Here is a 20,378-nt window from a genome sequence, read left to right as displayed (position 1 = left end):
TCACTTAAAATATTCAACTTTTTTAAAGATTATTACTTGACCCGCTTGGGTTGGCTATACTAGTGTGGTTTGAATAGGTTCCAACAGTGAATAGCGATGTCGTCTCCCCCTAAGGACAAGCCATTACCAGCAGGAGGAGCTAACCAACGTACACTTGATAACTATATAATCAGGGTTGCTACAGGAATAGATAAGGAAATCGCTCTTGCAGAGAGACGGGCTGAGAGATGTCGCTCTATTGAATTTATTAAGAACAAGCGATCATCTCTAGGCTCGCTACAGCTAGCGATTTCACCACTCCACAGTACCCCTTCAGTACACGAGGACTACGAGGCATCTTTTAACGATAGTATCCCACTACTCTTGCAAGAGAGAACCCCCTCACTAGTTGCAACCAGTGATTTGATTGTAAATGTTTCAGCTTCTCACTGTAATTTGACACCAGAGGTAGAAGTCCTGCCAGACACTCTGCCACCACGAGTAGACCCAGCCTATAAATTAAAGGAAACTTTCAAAACCCCCCGAGCCCAAGGCCCACCACCTAAAAGAAGAAGAAAGAGGAGGAACACCTTACGGAAAAATAAGACTACTCATAATAATTTTGGGCACGTCAAAAGCTCCACATCTAATGTACCCACATCTCCCATAATGGTTAATCCAACACCCATTCCAATGAATGATCCATCTAGTACTAATCTAATGGGCAGTATAGAACTATTAATGAAATCGTTCATATTGCCGTTAGTAGAGAGGTTAAAAGGATTAACCCATCAATTGGAGAATCTAGAACAGGCTATTGGGGAAATTAAAGTAGCAATTAAGGACTTATCTAAATCAACATCAGCGTCCTCAACACCTGTGTTGCCCCCAATTACTATCGCTCAAAATGGATTCAAAACTACTAATTTGCCTAAACCAAAACCTCAGAAAACATTGCCCCTCAATATAGCAGGGTTAAATACCAAAAATAAAGAAAAGGAGGCACAGGAACGCGCAAAATCGGATCTCCTGGGAAACGCCCCTAAACCCAATGGCCATGAGAAACCTGCTAGGGCACTTTCACCTAAGAGGCCTAGAGTAGAACTGCCTCCGGAAGCAGTTCCGTATGTAGTGGTTCTTACAGGAGTGCCAGTTCTAGAGGAGGGTAGTGGAGAAGATCAGCATCAGCTGAAAAATAAAGTCATATATTGGCTGAGACAGAATTGCCCACTACCACCAAATATAAACGGGGTAATTCTTAATGTCAGGCGTCTCCCCTGGCTGAGTCAAAGAACTAAGGACATAATGGGTGATATCATTATAATAAATTTTCGAGATGACAGAGCAGTCAGACACATCGTAAATTGGTTCCCCCAAAATGTTAGTAACACAATCACCGCACGTGATTTGACTTACTTCTATCCCAGAGGAACAGTGGCTCCGGTATTTAACCGTAGGCCCCTGCCTCATTACCAGAGCAATCACATTGGCCCCCCACCTTTTATTAAATTTTTTTTTTATTTACAATCAGAATGTTGGTTTTGGGCCCTCATTCCAAATGCAGGAAAGTAGATCTAGACCATTTTTTTACCAACAGGTTGATCACTCCTTGCCCACTTATAACCGTTTTGCGGCTCTAGCGGGCATGGAGGGAGTTGACTGACTTTTCTTAGGGGGTACCGCAGATGATGATGCAGTTGGTTCACAAAAGGTGTCCTCTCTAATTGTAGAACCAACCCATAATGGTAATGCATGTGTTCCCCTTCTAAAGCATAGATGTCCTCAGGACATATTGATTGATAATGTGGCTGTAGATGATGGGCGAACTGATACCGTACAAGTCCTGGGATTGGGAGGTAAAATCGGGGAGGTAGATGGTGAGGCAGTTAGAATAGTGTCCTGGAATATAGCCGGTTTGGCAGCCAAATTTAATAACAAAGAATGGCGCCAGTACATAAGCAGATTCAATATAATTTGCTTACAAGAAACTTGGGCAGTTGATAATAGTTCCCTACATATTCAAGGGTATAAATGTTTCTTTGTCCCTGCAAAGAAATCTAGATCAGGTAGGGCCGTGGGAGGGCTATCTTTATATGTAGACCTGAACCTCCACGGCACATGGTCGACCTTAAACTGTAACTCACACGACATTCAAGAGGTACGGTTTAATGGTAAAGGATTAAAATTGACCATGTTCAACGTTTATAACAATGTAGCAGGTGGAGGCTGTAATGCACTGATAAGGGAATTGGAGTGCAGAATGTGCCAGGATTCTGTTGGTGGAACCGGGACCTACGCACAAAATACTCTGGTCATGGGGGACCTTAACTGTCACCTCTGCCCGGCTCTCTTCCCATTAGACGTGGCCTGGTCGCGCTGCCCAGTGGATAACGGGGCTCATTTTGAGCATTCAGTGGAAGGTCATGCTCTAACCAAATTTCTGCATAATCAAACCTGGTTCACAACATGGATATGGCGTATATACCGCAGGCGCAGGATGGAATCTTACCACCAACTTTCAAGGGTAGGGGATGCTCCTCATATATCGACTATATCCTTGTTTCAAGGGCTTTTAAAAATAGAATTTCTAGAGTCGGGATTGACTGCAACCCGTTTAGCGATCATAACCCTCTGGTATTAGATGTACTTTATCGGGCCTGCCCCAAAGGGAGAAAGCCCGAAGCGACAATCGAGAGGGTCACTGATCAGGGCAGACGCCTTAGGTGGTCCAAAATTGATGGAGAAAGGTTTTATAGATCTCTGATGGAGAAGGGGAAATCAGCTATCGAGATGTGTTTAGATATGACACTAGAAGGGCAGCAGCTACTCACAGCATTCGAACAGATTGCTGGTTTGGTAGATGGCCTGTTAAAAACTAGCGCCCCGGAAAAAAGAACTTGCAGTCAGCCGCGGTAGTTTGACCGGGATTGATCTAAGGCCCTGAGGGAGCTTAAAAATAGTATTAAAATGAGGCCAAGGGATGCCCGACGAGTTGTCTCTTGTAGGAAAAAATATAAGAGCGAGCTGAGTAGGAGGAAAATAGCACTACAAGCAGAAGGATGGGCAGATTTGAGGGAGGCGGGGGAAAAGAGGGATATGACAGAATTCTGGAGGATCATTAACAGACCCACTTTCCAGGACGACAAGGCCCCTGAAATAGGAACAAACATCACACCTGACATAAGGATCAATCGTTATAGGGGTTTATATAATCACGAAGCGGGAACATCTGATGAACAAGGGAATGTTGACCAGGGCCAGCCCGTAGTTTTCTCATTTAAGCAAATCAAGGTTGGGATCGAGGGCTTGTCTAAAAACAAAGGATGTATGATGTTACAACGCATACTTTTACAACGCCTACCTTTACATCGCAAGTTTTACAACGCATACCATCACAGCGCATAGTGCTTTGGGGTGCTGGATAGTGAATCGTTTAATTTACAATTCCAACTCCAGTCCCCGTGGATAGTAGGGAAGGTGTTTGATAGTACATTAAACCTATTCCCTATCCTAGAGCGCCCCCCAGCGCAATGCGTTGTAATGGTTTACGTTGTAAAAGTTGCGTCGTAAAGGCACTGCATGGTAAAAGTTGCGTTGTAAAGGATGTTTACCAAAAACAAAGCCCCTGGCCCAGACGGCATCCCGCCTGATCTGTTCCTAAGCTCTGTGGATTTATGGGCCCCTATAATGACTAGGGTTATAAACACAGCAATTTGCTGTGGTTTGCCGCCCTCCTGGTCAACGGCTATTATTGTCCCTATTTTTAAAAAGGGTAACAGGGACGACCCCCAATGTTATCGCCCGATCTCTTTGATCGATGTATCTGCCAAAACTTTGGGAAGGGGGATATTAAACCGGCTGTCTGAGTGGACAGAGGCAAACAACATTATCTCAGACACCCAGTACGGTTTCAGGATGGGCCGGTCCACGAGTGACCAATGCTTGAACCTTTACATGCCAGCAGCCAAATATACGAAGGCTAGTAATGAATCCATTTATATGGGGTTCATGGATCTGGCAGCTGCTTTCGACCATGGAAACAGGGACAAGCTTTGGGACATGATGACCAGAATGGGGATAGAGGTCGGCCTTATTAACATCTTAAGAGAACTGCATAGTAGCACCTCAGCGCAAGTTAGGTACAACATGGAGGGCGGATGCACTGACTCCTTCCCATGTAGAAGCGGGGTACGCCAAGGCTGCATTTTGGCGCCTTTTTTATTCTCTCTTTATATTAATAATTTGGAGCAGCATCTCCTACAGCTGAGATCCGATTGTCCACGAGTGGGGTCGCGTCATGTTCCTGTGTTACTTTACGCAGATGACGCGGTCCTCCTCGGACGCACACCAAAGAGTCTACAGATTTTAATTGATGGTTTTGTATCTTTTATGGGCTCATTAGACCTGTCTGTTAATTTGGGTAAATCCTACATCTTATCAGTTGGCAATAAACCCTGCAACAAATGTACCTTCACGATAGGGAGCCATAAGATAGAGAAAGTTAATTCATTCTCGTATCTGAGCTTACTATTTGACGGGTCATTAAAATTCAACTGTCTGGTGGAGGAACATTGCCGTAAGATGAATGTCTCTAACGGCGCAATCGCAGGTTATGGACGAAGGTTGGGGAGATGGTGCCCTGAACAGGGGCTGAACCTGTATAACTCCATGTGTTGCTCTAAAGTCACTTATGGGGCAGAAGTGTGGGGCTTCGTGAACATTTGTCAACTGCAGCGGGAGGAGAATAAACACTTATGATCCATCCTGAAAGCCCCACAAAGTTTAGCTGCAGCGATTGCACACAGGGAGTTAGGGATACCCTACCTTGAAGATCTGGTGAAGGTCAGGCCAATTCTAGCTTGGCTAAAAATCTGGGTTAACTCAGAGGCGACTTTAAGCAGGGAAATTATGAATGACTGCCTGGGTAGAGATAAATGGATGCGAATCCCATGGCTCAGTTATGTTAAATCTGCATTGGAAACTCTGGGCTTCGGGAATCTCTTTGACGACCCGGCAGCGATTACTGCTCAGCACAAAATGACTGTAAAAAAAGCGTTCTTGGCACACAAAGTTACACAGAGAACTGAGCTAGAAAGGGCTAAAACCAGGGTGTGTGCTTATACCCTTATAAAGATCACAGAAGGAATGGAACCTTATTCATATCTGATACACAATGCCCAGGACAGGTTTTTAATGTGTCGTTTTAGGCTCAATTTTTTACCGTACTTATTGGCGTCACCAGAAGGGTATTCAACTACAATTGAGCAGAAGGGAACCTGCGGCAGCGACAATAGGTCTCCGCAGGATTCCCTTCATTTTGTATTGTTATGTTCATTTTATTCAGAGCCTAGGCGTAGATTCTTGGTTGATATTTTAAAACAAGCTAATATTTAATGTGCTCAAGAGGCTTTGCTCTTTCTACAAGCGACTGATCCCCTTACACTGTGCTGTATCATTAATTTCATTAAAGTAGCGGTTCGATTGAGGGCAACCAGAGGGGGGGGGGGGGACTGTGAGATTTCAGTGATAGGTTTTAAAGGCCTGTAATGTCTTTTTGTCATATTGTGATTTTGTTTGTATTAACACTGGGATTCATGTTAATTTAATTGTTTTTTTAAAAAGGGGGGTATATTGTATGTTTGTACTTTTATGGTGATTTTTAATCATCGAATAAAGAATCCTGACTGACTGACTGATTTGGTAGAACGAAAGACTAGTCCAATTAAGTCTCTTGCCCTTTAGACGCTGGGTTACCCAACGGGGTGTGATGTGGCCATTTTTTTCATGATGGCTCGTATGGTACCAAGGCTTTGTCCAGAGCTTCCCATAGGCCCCTGGATGAAGTTTTCCAGGGTGAATACTGTAACGCCAGCTTGTACGCTCCTCTGAGATGCCTTATGTATGAATTTTTTGGTGGACGCTGCAATTTCCCAAATGCCTTATTTTTTATTCCTGCGCCACGTGCTCTTTGGCTTTCTAAAACTTCTGCAGTCCATTGGATTCTCCTTCTCCGAAACCTGCAACAATAAAAGGGTATATAAAGATTTACCAACAGCGGACTGTTCTCCTTTGTTGGTAGGATGCAGGTTTGAAGTTACTAATTGGATATTTAAACTTACCGTTCTGTGAGGCAATTCATTGATCCGGGTGACTCCTTTGATGGACATATATATATATAGAACTGAGTCACAAGAAAAGAGTAAAACAAAGTTAAAAGTGAAGAAAAGGGAGCAGGGTAGAAAGACCCTGACCCCCTAGGCATGCTCAGGGGGTCCCACAAGGCCCCCTCAAATATTATAATAATTTTTTTTAAACGTCCGAATGTGTGCTGGGTGCGTGAATCCAGACAACATTTTTTTTTCTTTTAAATGAGCCTCCAAGTGGGCCAGGTCACGGGGCAATCGTATAATTATACCGCCACCTCCTCAGGGCTATGCAAATTAGGTGTGGGAGGGCACACAGCCACCTCGGGGACCATCACCACCTCGGGGTTTTCGTATAATTATACCGCCACCTCCTCAGGGCTATGCAAATTAGGTGTGGGAGGGCACACAGCCACCTCGGGGACCATCACCACCTCGGGGTTTTGAAAATAGAGGGAGGGGGGCAGCGCGCCCCCCCTCCTGGAGCCCTTGATGGCCCTGGGGACCGCCAACCCCCAGGGCCGGCTTCTGCAATGTCCCGGGGTGCCCACCCCCGGGACATTGCTGTTTGCTATGACAGGGAGGGAGCATCGCTACATCCCTGTGATAACAAACCCTGGGTTGCTTTGTTGAAGCGAGAGGAGGAAAACCTCCTCCACTTCAATAAAGGAAAGGAGAATTGCTATTGGGCAAGGGAAGCTGCATGTTAGCAGCGCCCGTTGCCCAAAAGCAATGCCGGCTCCCGCAGGAGGCGGTGAGCCGGCGAACCGTGGGGGCATTGGGGCTCTCTCCACGGTCCCCAACAAAGAGGCCAGGTCCCGGTGGATGGGGTCCCCGGGGCCAGGAGTGGTCTCGGAGGGGAGCCACGCAACCCCACTACCCTTTCAAATTAAAAATAAAAATACAAATATGTAGATGTGGCCATGCCTCAGGGGATGTGGTCAAAAAAGTTGCGAGTGTCGCGACCCTAGTGCGGCTTTCAGCGCAGTGCCCTAGTGGGAACTCGAGGGTGCGAGGATCGCACCAAATATCGCTAATGAGATGCAGAGTAGGCGTTCCCGTGCAAAAAGCAGCAAACACACCACTTCGCAGCATTCTCAGCGACCAGAAAAAAACAGCGAAGAGAACACAAAAAAGGCAATAAGGTGCGTTAGCACCAGGAAATTTACACCTGCTCTGACCTGGTGTAAAGTCGGACTACAACGTGCAACATGAAAGGGAGTCCAGCCCAGAGCCACACCTGAACGACAACAGATGCCATGGAGAACAACGATCATGCAGCTCGGACACCCAACAATGCCCCGCCACCACCGCCACCACCCCCTTGTCCGCCATCCCCCCTCACCCTGACAAAAATATGTGACAGCAACCTTCCGAAATCTGGAACGTAAAAAAATATAACAATGAAGATGCATGTGAGGTTGGACAAATGGGAATCAAACTCATCCGTGGATTAACATATAAAACATTTTATTTACACAAAACAACAAAATAAAAGTAGGTACAGCCATGGCGTGTCATCCCTCGACAATCTGTGAATCACAGCCTGCAAGACAAAAAGCAAGATAAGATTGTGCGTCATGCGCCCATCAAAGGAGAGAGAGAGAAAGAGAGAAAGAGTGAGAAAGAGAAAAATAGAGCGAGAAAGAGATAAAGAGAGAGAGGAAGAGAGAGAGAAACAGTGTGAGAGAGAGGAAGAGAGAGAGAGTGTGAGAAAGAGTGTGAGAAAGAGAAAGAAAGAGATGGAGAGGGAGAGTGAGTGCCGACACTGCGGACAAAACCCTCTCAGCTCACCTTTCCGCCACCGATTTGGCTCCAACCACATGCTAGGACATAATGCAACCCTCAAGCTCACTCATCTGAAACATAGTATAGAATCAGTAATGATAGAGTACATACAAATGCACACGCCTTCATTGCTGTCCCGCTCCTGCGCACCCAGGCTGCTGCACCCCATCCTCTCCTGCAGCCCAGAGGTGTCTGCCCGCCCCTGTGAACCTAGGCTGCTGCACCCCATCCACTCCAGCCGCCTAGTGGTGTCTGCCTGCCCCTGCGCGCCAAGGCCACTGCACACCATCAACTTCGACCGCCCAGAGATGTCTGACGGCCCCTGCGCACCCAGGCTGCTGCACACCATCCACTCCACCGCACGGAGGTGGCTGCTCGCCACTGCACACGCAGTCTGCTGCACACCATCCACTCCCACCGCCCAGAGGTAACTGCCTTTCTGCTCACCTTCAGCCACCGGGGTGTGTCCTAGAGGGCCCACCATGTGCTGAAGCGAGCTTCAAGGCCGGGGCCCGCGTCCTTGGCAGCCAGAAGGTCGCACATTTGATTCCGCGTCTTGATATCGCAATGTCCGAAAACAGATGAATGCACCCCGCCGAGGAGTAATCTTTGTGTGGCTTACATGCGGTACAGCTGAGCTCACAATTCAAATTGGGTCTTGATTTCCAGGATGGGGTATCGAGGCCTACGTATCATGGCAGGCTGCACACCCGCTCAGCTCTGGTGACACTAACTCAGTGGAACTCAAGTCATCGCCACGTGGCGGGAGGCCCTTGTCAGGCAAAGGGCCTCGGCTACCACCAACTCTGTGTACTTCAAGTCATGGGAGAGAATGAAAATGGCCTCTAGCATGTGCGGCCGGTCTTTTTTATTGGCAGGGTGACATATCTTGTGACGCCTGTGCAGGATGGGTGTGGTGTGGTTGTGAACCAGCCATGAGGGCGTGGCTGTGGCATGCTGACAACTAGATCTGTGATCAGCAGATCACTACAGGGAAGACCTGGGACATGTACCGTTGTCGTTCCTTCCATGTAAGCGTAAGCGGAGTGGGCTGGCTCAAACACGTATCCTTCATGACTTCACCAATATGGTTTGAATCCGCACACCCACCGAGATAGGTACACGATGGGTGCGCGACTCCACTTTTTTCTAAAAAACAAAATATACATTTTAGTATTTAATAAAAAAGAAGACATCTCATGGCAGACAGACATTGATCCCAGTGCGGCCCGCCCGCACCATGCACCATCACTGGCTGCCCACCCGCTGAGTGCTTCAGGTGCCACTAACTCAGTGCACCACAAGTCATCGCCACGTTGCCTTATTAAGGCAGAATTCATGAGGCAAAAGACATTGCTCCCAGACGGCCAGCCAGGACCACGCATCATCGCAGGCTGCACACACGCTGAGTGCGTCAGGTGCCACTAACTGTGCAGCTCAACTCAACGCCATGTGGTTGTGGGCCCTTGCTGGCCGCTGCCTCCGGCCTACACTGCGGACAGCAGGGCTCATAATTCAGATTGTGTCGCGATTGCAAATGACGCAGTCCAGTAGGCAACAGACATTGCTACCAGTGCGTCCCGCCTGGACCACACATCATTGCAGTCTGCGCACCCGCTGAATGCTTTTAGTGCCACTAACTGTGCAGCTCAACTGAACGCCGCCTGGCTGTAGGCCCTTGCTGACCACTGCCTCCGGCCTACACTGCGGACAGCAGGGCTCACAATTCAGATCGAGTCGCGATTGCAGATGACGCAGTCCAGTAGGCAACAGACATTGCTACCAGTGCGGCCCTCCCGGACCACGCATCATTACTGGCTGTGCACACGCTGAGTGCTTCAGGTGCCACTAACTCAGTGCACCAGAAGTCACTGCCACGTCGCCTTATTAAGGCAGAATTATTGAGTTAAAATACATTGCTCCCAGTGTGGCACGCCCGGACCATGCATCATCGCAGGCTGCGCACACGCTGAGTGCTTCAGGTGCCACTAACTGTACAGCTCAACTCAACGCATTGTGGCTGTGGGCCCTTGCTGACCGCTGCCTCCGGCCTGCATTGCGGACAGCAGGGATCACAATTCAGATCGAGTCGCGATTGCAGATGATGCAGTCCAATAGGCAACAGACATTGATCCCAGTGCGGCCCGTCCGCACCATGCACCATCACTCGCTGCGCACACGCTGAGTGCTTCAGGTGCCACTAAATCAGTGCACCACAAGTCATCGCAAAGTAGCCTTATTAAGGCAGAATTCATTAGGCAAAAGACATTGCTCCCAGAGCGGCCAGCCAGGACCACGCATCATCGCAGGCTGCGCACACACTGAGTGCTTCAGGTGCCACTAACTGTGCAGCTCAACTCAACGCCATGTGGCTGTAGGCCCTTGCTGACCGCTGCCTCCGGCCTACACTGCAGTCAGCAGGGCTCACAATTCAGATCTGTTAGACATGGCATCTTTGGCGTGGTTTCCCCTGACTTTTTGCCTCTACCTCCTGTATTTTTTACGCTGTGCTGGACTTCGTTTTTGCTGGTTTAGATGCTTTGGGCACTTTGCCACTGCTGATCAGTGTCAAAGTGCAAGTGCTCCCTGAGTAAATTGTTATTTTATTTGGTTATCCATGATTGGCATATTTGTATCACCAAGAAGTCCCTAGTAAAGTGCACTGAATGTGCCAGGGCTGGTGATTCAAATACTACTAGTGGGCCTGCAGCACTGATTGTGCCAAACACATGAGTAGCCCTAAAATGGTGTCTCAGGCCTGCCACCACAGTGCCTGTGTGCAGTCTGTGCACTGCCATGTTAACCTGCCCAGTGTCCCCACTGACCAGGCCTAACCCTTCCCTTTCTGTCCACATTAGACACCCCTATGGAAGGCCCAAGGTACCCCCTTGGGCAGGGTGCAGTGTATGTGAAAGGTAGAGCATGTACTAGTGAAGGTGACATGCTCTGGTAGTGAATTACAGTCATTTTCGTTTTTCACTATTGTAAGGCTATCTTGCCCGTAGGCTATAATGGGGAATGCTGTGTACAGTGGTTACCTGCATATCTTCCCATAGGAGCAATATAGGACATACAAGTCTGGTATCCCTGAACTCAGGATCTAATAATACACCTTTTAGGAAAGGTGTTTTTTAAATCCTGTGTTTGAGAACAGCACTTTTAGAAAGTGTCTGTTCTCTTGTCTGACCTTTCTGTGTGCCTTGGCCTGTTTGTGAATTGACTGTCTGGTTTGTGAGTGGCAGGGGCCTGGGTGGCTCCCAGAGGCTGAGTGGGCCATCCCTGGGCTGAATAGCTCCATCTGCATCTAGAGTGGTGGGAGGGGGTAGCACCTGAGCCTAAATAGGGCTGTGCCTGCCTTCCACAATGCTGGCTCCACCTCCTGCTGGGCGGCTGACAACCCTGCCCCTCTCTCTGAAAGGAAAGGAGGAGCCAGGAAAACAAAGTGCTCAAGGAACACCCAGAACTGGTTCAGACCGGGCTCAGAGCCCTCCTGCACAAAGGGAACAAACACTTTTAGGGGTATAAGTATAGGACCCCAGACTACAAAAAATTAGATCATCCTGGAATCAAGAAAGAACCTCTGCCAAGGAGAAAGCTGGAAGACTAAAGAGGAAGGACTGTCCTGCTGTGTGTTTGTGGGCTGACCTGCAGTTGCTTTGCTGCCAAGGAGAGGGAAAGGACTTTGCTTTGTGCTGTGTCCCCTTGCTTCAAGAGATCTCCAAGGGCCTGCGTAGAGCTAGCTCCCTGTTAAGAAGTCCCAGGAACAAAAGGACTTCACCCCCAGCTTTTCCCCTGAACTCTACTGAGAGAGTTCTATCCTTCCTAGAGTGTTCCTAGAGGGTTTCAGCCCGCCCACAGGTTTCCCCTTTGCTCACTCCATCGTCTGTCTCGTATTCTTTGTCACCATTTGTCCCTGGCATGCATGGTCATGCTTGTTCTGGTGCTTATCCCTCCCCCCCAGAACATGGACCAAGTAATTGTAATCATCCACTGCTCCCGTTTTACGACCATTTTTCAACGTACTTTTTTCTTTCTTTTTTCAGCGCTGTACAAAGTGCTTGTGCTTTTTTACCAGCTCTGTCTCCTCCCACCCGCCCTCATGGGCTTTCCACAGATCACTCCCGGCCCGGTGACTGATTTTTCCCATTGTTGTTGCTTTTCGATTTCCCCCCATCTCTTCCCTTCAGTTGCTGCTTGCTTCCTCTCCCCTTCCAGTGCTTGCCGCCTTCACAGATGACCCCTTCCCCCATTATTGCTTTTCACTTTGTTGCTGCTTTCCGTTTCCCCCACCTCCGCCAGCCCGTCTCTGCCTGCTCCCTCGCACCTCACAGTGCTTGCCTCGACCCCAAATCACTACTCCTCCGACCCTGTTTCTGCTTTAAACCACCATTGTAGTCTGTTTTGTTCTAGTGATTGTGGTTTTCTGCCTTTTAATGTCCTGTTAGTGTTTTATAGCTGACATGATGATTGGAGCATGTGTGCACGGCTGCTAGTACATAGCACACGTGTAGTCTCTGTTTGGAACGGTCTTTGTGGTGTTATTTCTGATATTTATATGTGTTGATCATCTTCATTGCTTAATTTTACCCGCAAGAAAGTGTCACTCATAGTCGTTGGAATGTCACTCATAATTACACTGAAATTATGAAAATGTCACACATGGCAATCTGAAACCTAGGTAGCTATGCCCCCAGCAGCCCCCAATTTCCAGCCTCCAGAGGCCCCATCAGTGCTGTAGCGCACACAGGCAGCACTACACTCTCTCGCTGGCGTTAGTTGCCTCATGACAGTCCTACTTCATAAATTGTACATTTACTGTTGTAGTATGAGCATTCATTTCATGAAAAGGAATATAAAGTAGGGTTGCCTAAATAAAAATGCAAGCCATGTGTTGAAAGAGCCTGGAAAGACCTTGTCTTGGCACTAAATAGGGTTATACATAAAAAAGTATGTATTCATTTGTAATGTGACTTTTCTGTCTTTGTTCCCTTTAATTATCAGTCATGGATCTCATCACTCAGGCAGCCCAGAAGACAATTAAAGTGCATTCTATTTATATTTGCTGTTAGAAGTATGCACAGATAAGTGCTGAAAATACGGCGTTAGGTGACTGCTTGTTTTTGTTGGTGGGGGAAAGTGGTAGGTGATAGGCCGGGCCGCTGGGGGGGGGGGGGGGGGGGGGGCTCGTTGTGCTTTGCAGGGGGGGGGGCTCAAGTTTTGTTACGCCACTGATTCTGGGCAAATCTCTAAATCTCCCCGTGCCTACCCAAAAAATTAAAATTAACGTGTCCTTGTGTAATGTTTCTTCTGCTCATGTTAAGTGCTCCAATACCTTTGAGTCGTTTTCGCGCTATATAAAGCTGCAAAAAAAGTAAGTGTGCTGCTGCAGGATCAGAATTGTTGACATGTATGTATATTAAGTACGGAACTGGCAGTGATTGGCTTTACTGTACGGATCTCATTTCCATGACGTGTACATACTTACCTATTTTCGTTCCAACATCGCCATTAAAGTTAGTAGCGGTGAAACTATGCAGCTCGTAGAACTCATAATAATAACACGTTGGCGGAAAGTTATTGAATGTTAGGAAAGTGTAGGGGCCTTGGATTGGTTACGAAAACTCTTACGTGTATTGGCTGGAGAGCTTCGCCTGTTGTTTATTGGCTGTGGGCTGCCCGAGACTGTATTGTTCCTTAGGATTGGCTGAATAAACTCGAGCAAACGCTACCGGTCATATCTGTGACGTCACTTTCTGGGATCCCCGGCCTTTCCTTCTACCAAATGTTACAGAGTGCTGCGGTGCCCACCTTGCACTTAGCTCCCGCCTCCTTTGCGGTCGTAACAGAGTACTCCTTAGCGCCCAATTACGTGGTGCTTTTGTGCCGTACAATCTTGGTTCCTGAAGTTCCCCCTCTGTTACAAGTGAGGTGAGTGTGGTGCGACTGTCACAACTAAAGTAACCTGTCAAGTGCTGGGGGGGCGCTCACCGCGCTCTGTGCTTCCCCTGCTGGTCTGCTGCTGCACCCCCCCCCCCCCACGTATTTACAGCCGGGAGTAAACAGAAGGTACTAGTTTTTGTTTACACCCAACTAGCACCATTAATGAACTTTCCGACCAGTGATTTAGGCACATGCAGGTGGTGTCAGGAACTTGCAGTAGCCCACAGAAGCGTACTTGAAAGGAAGGATTTGTTTTGTTTTCGTTTTAAAGTATACGATGGCGAACTTAGCCACCCTCCGATTTCAGTCGACTCGTGGCAAATAACGTTACTAGTTATTTTTATATAGTTTCCTATTGATATGACCTGCTTTGTGCCACCTCGAATATATTGGCAGTGAAGTGCATATCCTCGAAAGTTCGAGGTGCGACATTTGCGGGTAAAACAAATGTGTATAAAATAAAGTACTGCTAGTAGAATAAGTGCTTCTATTAAAGTAGTCTGTCCACGTCTCCGGCGATTTCGTCGCCGTCCGGTCTCCAACTGAGATCACGATTTCACTCTAATTATAAATCCAGAGAAATGGCACAGAATGTATAACCATATAGATAGCCTCAAAAGAACACCCCAAACAATCCAATGTATTTCGGCTGTGTAAAATGATATATGTTCCCCGCACATACCCTTTGCAGAAATCCTGACTGATTCAACCAGAGCACAGTCCTAAAAAAAACAGAAGTTGGGGGACTAACCTAGTTAGGCCGTGTGCAAGTGACATACAAAACTAACCGCTTGAAAGGAGGGTCCTAGGGCAAGTTTAACAACCCAACCTTGATACGTACCCCAATCTACAATACTATTAATACAAATGGTATCTAGGGGTCAAGTGGTGATGTAACTCAACTGTGGACACCGACCTCAACACAATACAAAAGAGCAGTGGAAACCCAAAAATGCTACCAAGTGTGACATATATTCTCTGAGCATAGACTCAAGGGCATGGGTGAATATTCCCATCAGTAGCCGCTCTGAACCCCCCTTTTCAACATCATGTGGGTTCTCCTTGCCCAGGAGACAAAGGAACACAACTTACAGATATTCACAAGGCTGTGTATAAACCTTAACAAAATGTGTTATCAAGAAGGGTGGTATTTGAAAGGTTTTAAATATGTGTGGCCACTGAATAAGCAGTGCAAAAATATGAGTGAAAAGTAATCAGTGTGCAAGTGACACCACGGGACGTGACATCACGGCACATGACATCACAGCTCATTACATTTGGCATCACAGGAATTGACATCATAGAAGGGGCATCACAAGCCATGACTTTAATACGTACATGTGATGTAAAGTGCTCTGACGCTGTGCTTTGGGATGAGTAGCGCTGTACAAGAAAAAATAATGGTATTTAAATTATTTCAACGCCTCCTCAAGTGCTATATAATATTACTTTTATTTTGTGTAAATACTGGGAGAAACTAACTATGGGATTTTGACAGTGCATGCATATCTAGTAAACAGGGACTAAACAAAGTGAAAAGCTGCCTCTTAAGTATGTGTGAACTGCTAACCTTTGTTTCACCTCTGCTTCACCTCTGCTGCATTTGCTTCTAGGTGTGAAGCTCCAGGCTGCTCCCAGCCAGGAGACTCAAACAAAAGGAGGCCTGATGACCCCTCAAATTCACCCTTTGTTATGGGCCCAGCAGGAGTCTAAAATAAGAAAGCCCCCTCCCCGCCTGTACATTGTTGCAGGAGGAATGCAGAAAACGGAGGTTATGCTTTTTGGGGAAGCATTAATGTTGTGGACTCCAGACTGGTTGCCCTCAGATCTGGGTCCTGTCCCTAGCCCTAAACAGGTGGTAAAGAACTTGGGCGTACGGCTGGATCGAGATCTATCTTTAAAGGACCACATTCACCAGACGGTTGGGTCTTGTTTTCACACGATTGGATTACTTCCCAAAGTATTCCCCTTACTTCCAGACACAACTAGGAAAACGTTGGTTCAGGCCTTGGTGCTCAGCCGCCTAGATTACTGTAACGGGTGTTGCTATCGGCAAACGATGGTGTCCTTAGCAAGCTTCAGGTGGTACAAAATACTGCTGCTAGGTTGGTCCTGAACGCCCCACCTAGATCTCCGTCACGCCCCTTGCTGGAAAACCTACACTGGCTGCCGATACGCCAGCGGGTTAAATTCAAGACCTGCTGTGTGGTCCATAAGGGTATACATGGTTTAGGTCCCTCATACTTGGAAAAAAAGTTCATTCCTTACAATCCAGTACGTACCCTTCGTTCTAGTAATCAGTCTTTGCTTCAAGTTCCAATGGTTAAAAAGGCAAGACAGGATGGGAAAGCTCTTTCCCTTCTTGGCCCTAGCCTTTGGAATAAACTCCCTGACTGTATTAGGCAATGTCTCGACCATCTGTCCTTTAGGAAACGGCTAAAAACCTTTTTGTTCCAGGCTTAGTACCTCTATAAATGTTCAGCTCTTCCAGTCTTTGCTTCAAGTTCCAATGGTTAAAAAGGCAAGACAGGATGGGAAAGCTCTTTCCCTTCTTGGCCCTAGCCTTTGGAATAAACTCCCTGACTGTATTAGGCAATGTCTCGACCATCTGTCCTTTAGGAAACTGCTAAAAACCTTTTTGTTCCAGGCTTAGTACCTCTATAAATGTTCAGCTCTTCCACTCTTGTCTATCACTTGCGGTGTGTGCAGAGATACTCCTTCGGGAGTTGATTCAAGCGCGGTATAAACCCATAAATAAAAATAAATAAATAAATACTGAAAGTGTCCGGTGTTTAAAAATTACACCAGGGGGAGTTTAGCACATTATTTAGTGGGGCCCAACCTCTTGGCATGTTGGACGGCGTTCACCCTTTGAAAATAGGGAGTGGACACCGTCCACCCGCGTCTACCCCCGACTCGTGCCCCTGAGTCAATTACTAAAGACAATTTAGATTTTTCACAGCCTGCTGGGCAGAAAATCTGGATTTTATTAAGGACACAGAGGCTAATATTATGCAAATCTCCTTTATTACCACAGCTCAGTAGCAACAATAGAAGAATGTAGAACATCAATGAACATTCTGAGTAAGAATAAAGTCCCTTAGAAACCATCTCCCATCCTTCTTTGTTCAAAAACTGCGAAGAAAGATCAACGTGAGATAAACTTGAGGATCCAAAACTTGAAGATCCAAAATTCCATAGTTAAAATCCAGAATCAGGTTATTCTGAAAAAAAAAAGTAAACATCATAAATTTATTCTAAATGGGAGGGTATAAAGAAAGAGGAGGGATAATATTAGCCTCCGTGTCCTTAATAAAATCCAGATTTTCTGCCCAGCAGGCTGTGAAAAATCTAAATTTTATGGCACGACACGGAGGCCATATTATGCAAGTTTAAAGTGCATTAAGAACATTATCAATCACATTAGGTATTAGTTTGAAATAACATGCTCTAAACATACTATCATTGGACCAATCTGCAGCCCTAAGGATGTCTTGTAAGCCTCCTCCTAAGCAGAAAGCTTTTGAGGCTGAAGCACCTCTTAAGGAATGAGCACCAAAAACAGAAATATCAACACCACTTTCATGCATGACATTCTTAACCCACCTGGCTAAAGTAGGAGAAGAGACTCCTTTATGAGGAGATCTATAAGAAATCAGTAGTTGTGATTCATTCATTCTAAGATGTTTAGTTCTTTTTTCATATTCCTTTAACCCCTTCAGTGCTAATGACAAGGGTAACTCGTCATGGAGTTTCCATTGATTTCAATGGAAAGTCAATGGAAGTGCCTCAGGTGCCTTAGCAGCCAAGTGGTTAAACATTTGACCACACAGAGTCTATCATTTGCAGAGAAAAGGGATAGAAAATTGAAGAGGACATGGTTTTTGTTCTTTTCTTAAGGAAGAAACAAACTCCTTCGGGTTGAAAAGCCCTACTTGAAATGTCTAAGGCTTTAACGTCAGAAGTTCTACGAAAAGACACCAGACATAATAAGACAGTAATCTTAAAAGAGATGCGTTTAAGAGATAGAGAAGAATTATCTCCCCATGACGATAAAGTCCTGAGAACAAGAGTGACGTCCCACAATGTGGTGTATTTAGGCCCAGGAGGGTTTATAACCCTCATGCTTCTCATTACTTTTTTAGTAAGAAGATTTTGTCCAACAGAAATTCCGTTAATTAGAGAATGACCGGCAGAAATAGCGGACCTATAAACATTAACAGTCCTATAAGAAAGACCTGAGGTAAAAAGATCCGAAAGATAGTTGATAACATTGACTAGATCAGTTGAAATGGGATCGTAACTTCGTTGAAAGCACCAGCGAACCCATTTGTTCCATGCCAGTCTATAAGCTTTTCTTGTGCCAGATGCCCATGATTCTGAAATGAGTCTGAAAGCATCTGACGAAATTCCAGGGACATTCCACTGTCTCCTGAAATCTTCCATGCCGTCAGAATTAGAAGGCCCTGTTCCACAAGGGGGTGTGTATGACCTTCTGGATCTAAAAGGATTTCCGTGAAGGAAGGAATTAGAAGTGGAAAATCTATGCTCATTTCCAGGATGATAGGAAACCACGCTTGGGATCTCCAGAGAGGGGCAATCACGACCATGCTCTGATTGTAACGTCGAGCGTGAAGAAGAAGTCGAGGGAGCATTGCAAAGGGGGGAAAAGCATAAGGTGCTAGGTTCGTCCAGTCTTGTAGAAAGGCATCTACTTTCGTGGCTTGAGGATCCGGCCTCCAACTGAAGAATTGTTTCAGATGGGTGTTTATACGGTCTGCAAATAGATCCGTTTTGAATGGGCCCCATCTCGACTGAATGGATAGAAACACATCTCTGTTCAATCTCCAGTTGCTGGAGTCCCTGAAATTTCTGGAACACCAATCTGCAACTTCGTTTTTCAGTCCGGGAATATGTTCCGCTACAACTGAAATACCTTTGTTCAAACAATAGCTCCATAGGCCCTTCGCCAAGTCTGTCAAGTCTTTGGAGTGAGGACCGCCCAGTTTGCTGACATAGCGGACTGCGGACACATTGTCCATTCGTAAAGTTACGGAGCATTTCATTGAATCTTGAGTAAAACAGCGAATCGCAAATGAACCTGCTAGTAACTCTAAGCAATTGATATGCAGTTCTTTTTCTTGCTGGGTCCAGCGACCCCCTGTTGATAAGTTCCCACATCTTGCACCCCAGCCTTCTAAACTCGCATCGGATTCTATTATTAGATCTGGTAGATCTCCGAAAATGGCTTTCCCATTCCATGCTTCTAAATTCTTGAGCCACCAAAGTAGTTCGGTTTTTGATTCTTGGTCTAGTGATATCAGTTGGGAGTACGATCCATTGGATCTCAAGTGTCTCGATTTCAGTCTCTGTAGAGCCCGATAATGAAGGGGACCTGAAATATGGCCTGAATTGTGGAGGAAAGAAGGCCCAGGATCTTGGCTAAGTATCTCAGGGGAAAAACTTTCAGAAGAAGTGTTTTTCTCACTTCTTTTCTGACTTTCCTCACTTTCTCGCTGGGAAGACGGAGTTCTGTCTTGATAGTATCCACCAGGAAACCTAGGAACTGGGTTTGTTGAGAGGGAATTATACAAGATTTCTTTAGGTTTATGACAAAACCCAGGTATTGTAAAAGGCGTATCGTGAGGTCTGTATGAGACGAGACAGTCCTTCTTGACTGTGCCATTATAAGGATATCGTCGAGGTAAATAATCATCCTCACTCCCCTTTGTCTCAACCAATATGCGACGGGTCGCAGTACTTTGGTGAAACACCAGGGGGAGGACGAAAGGCCGAAAGGAAGGCTGCAAAATTGGTATAGATGGCCTTCCCATGTAAATTGAAGGAACCTTTGGTGGGGTTCCCAAATGGGTATCGTTAGGTATGCGTCCTTTAGGTCGAGTCTCGTCAACCAGTCTCCTTTCCTTAACACGTCCCTCAGGAGGTGAATTCCCTCCATTTTGAAGTGTTGGTAAACTACCCATTGGTTTAGTTCTTTCAGGTTTATTACTGGTCTTTGTTCTTTGTTTTTCTTTTCTACCAGGAATATGTTGCTGAGGAAACCCAGAGAAATACTCTCGACTATTGCGCCTTTTTTTAAGAGTTCTTGAACTTCTTGAGAGACTAGAGTCTTGTCCTTGCCTGAGAATGTTATTTCTCTTGGTGTTTTTGTCTGAAAGGGAGTGTCTATAAAATCTATCTTGTAGCCCTTTACTGTATTGAGTACCCATGGGTCTTTTTTCACCAAATGCCAGTTTCCAGCAAATTGGAGTAGTCTCCCACCTTTGGAGGGGTATCTAAAAGGTCTGGTAAGGTTCTTACCTGCGGAGAAGGAGCGTTGTCTCCTCTCGCCTCTGAAACTTCTTCCACGGGATCTTTGTCTCTGGGGATAAAATTGTCCAAAGTTGTTGGAGTTGTTGGAGTTAAATCTGCCACCGCCACGAGACATGAAGGGTCTTGAGTTCGAGTTTCCTCGGCCGGGAAAACGACCCCGCATTCTCCCGGCCCGAGTGAAAACACGATCCTGGA

General features: G+C 46.4%; 1 protein-coding gene across 1 annotated transcript in view; it reads left to right on the top strand.

Moving 5' to 3' along the window:
• The first annotated feature begins 13,626 nt into the window (after positions 1-13,626).
• The window catches only part of LYSMD3 (LysM domain containing 3), a 117,149-nt gene continuing 110,397 nt past the window's right edge, over positions 13,627-20,378 (top strand). Inside the window, exon 1 of the mRNA XM_078675369.1 lies at positions 13,627-13,838. The gene's annotated coding sequence lies outside the window, so the exon portion shown is untranslated. The remainder of the gene's footprint in view (positions 13,839-20,378) is intronic.

Source organism: Lissotriton helveticus, chromosome 2_1 (assembly GCF_964261635.1).
Source record: "Lissotriton helveticus chromosome 2_1, aLisHel1.1, whole genome shotgun sequence".
NCBI classification, from domain to species: Eukaryota; Metazoa; Chordata; class Amphibia; order Caudata; family Salamandridae; genus Lissotriton; species Lissotriton helveticus.
Note: the sequence above shows the minus strand (reverse complement) of the source record. Positions and strands in the feature narration are given on the sequence as shown.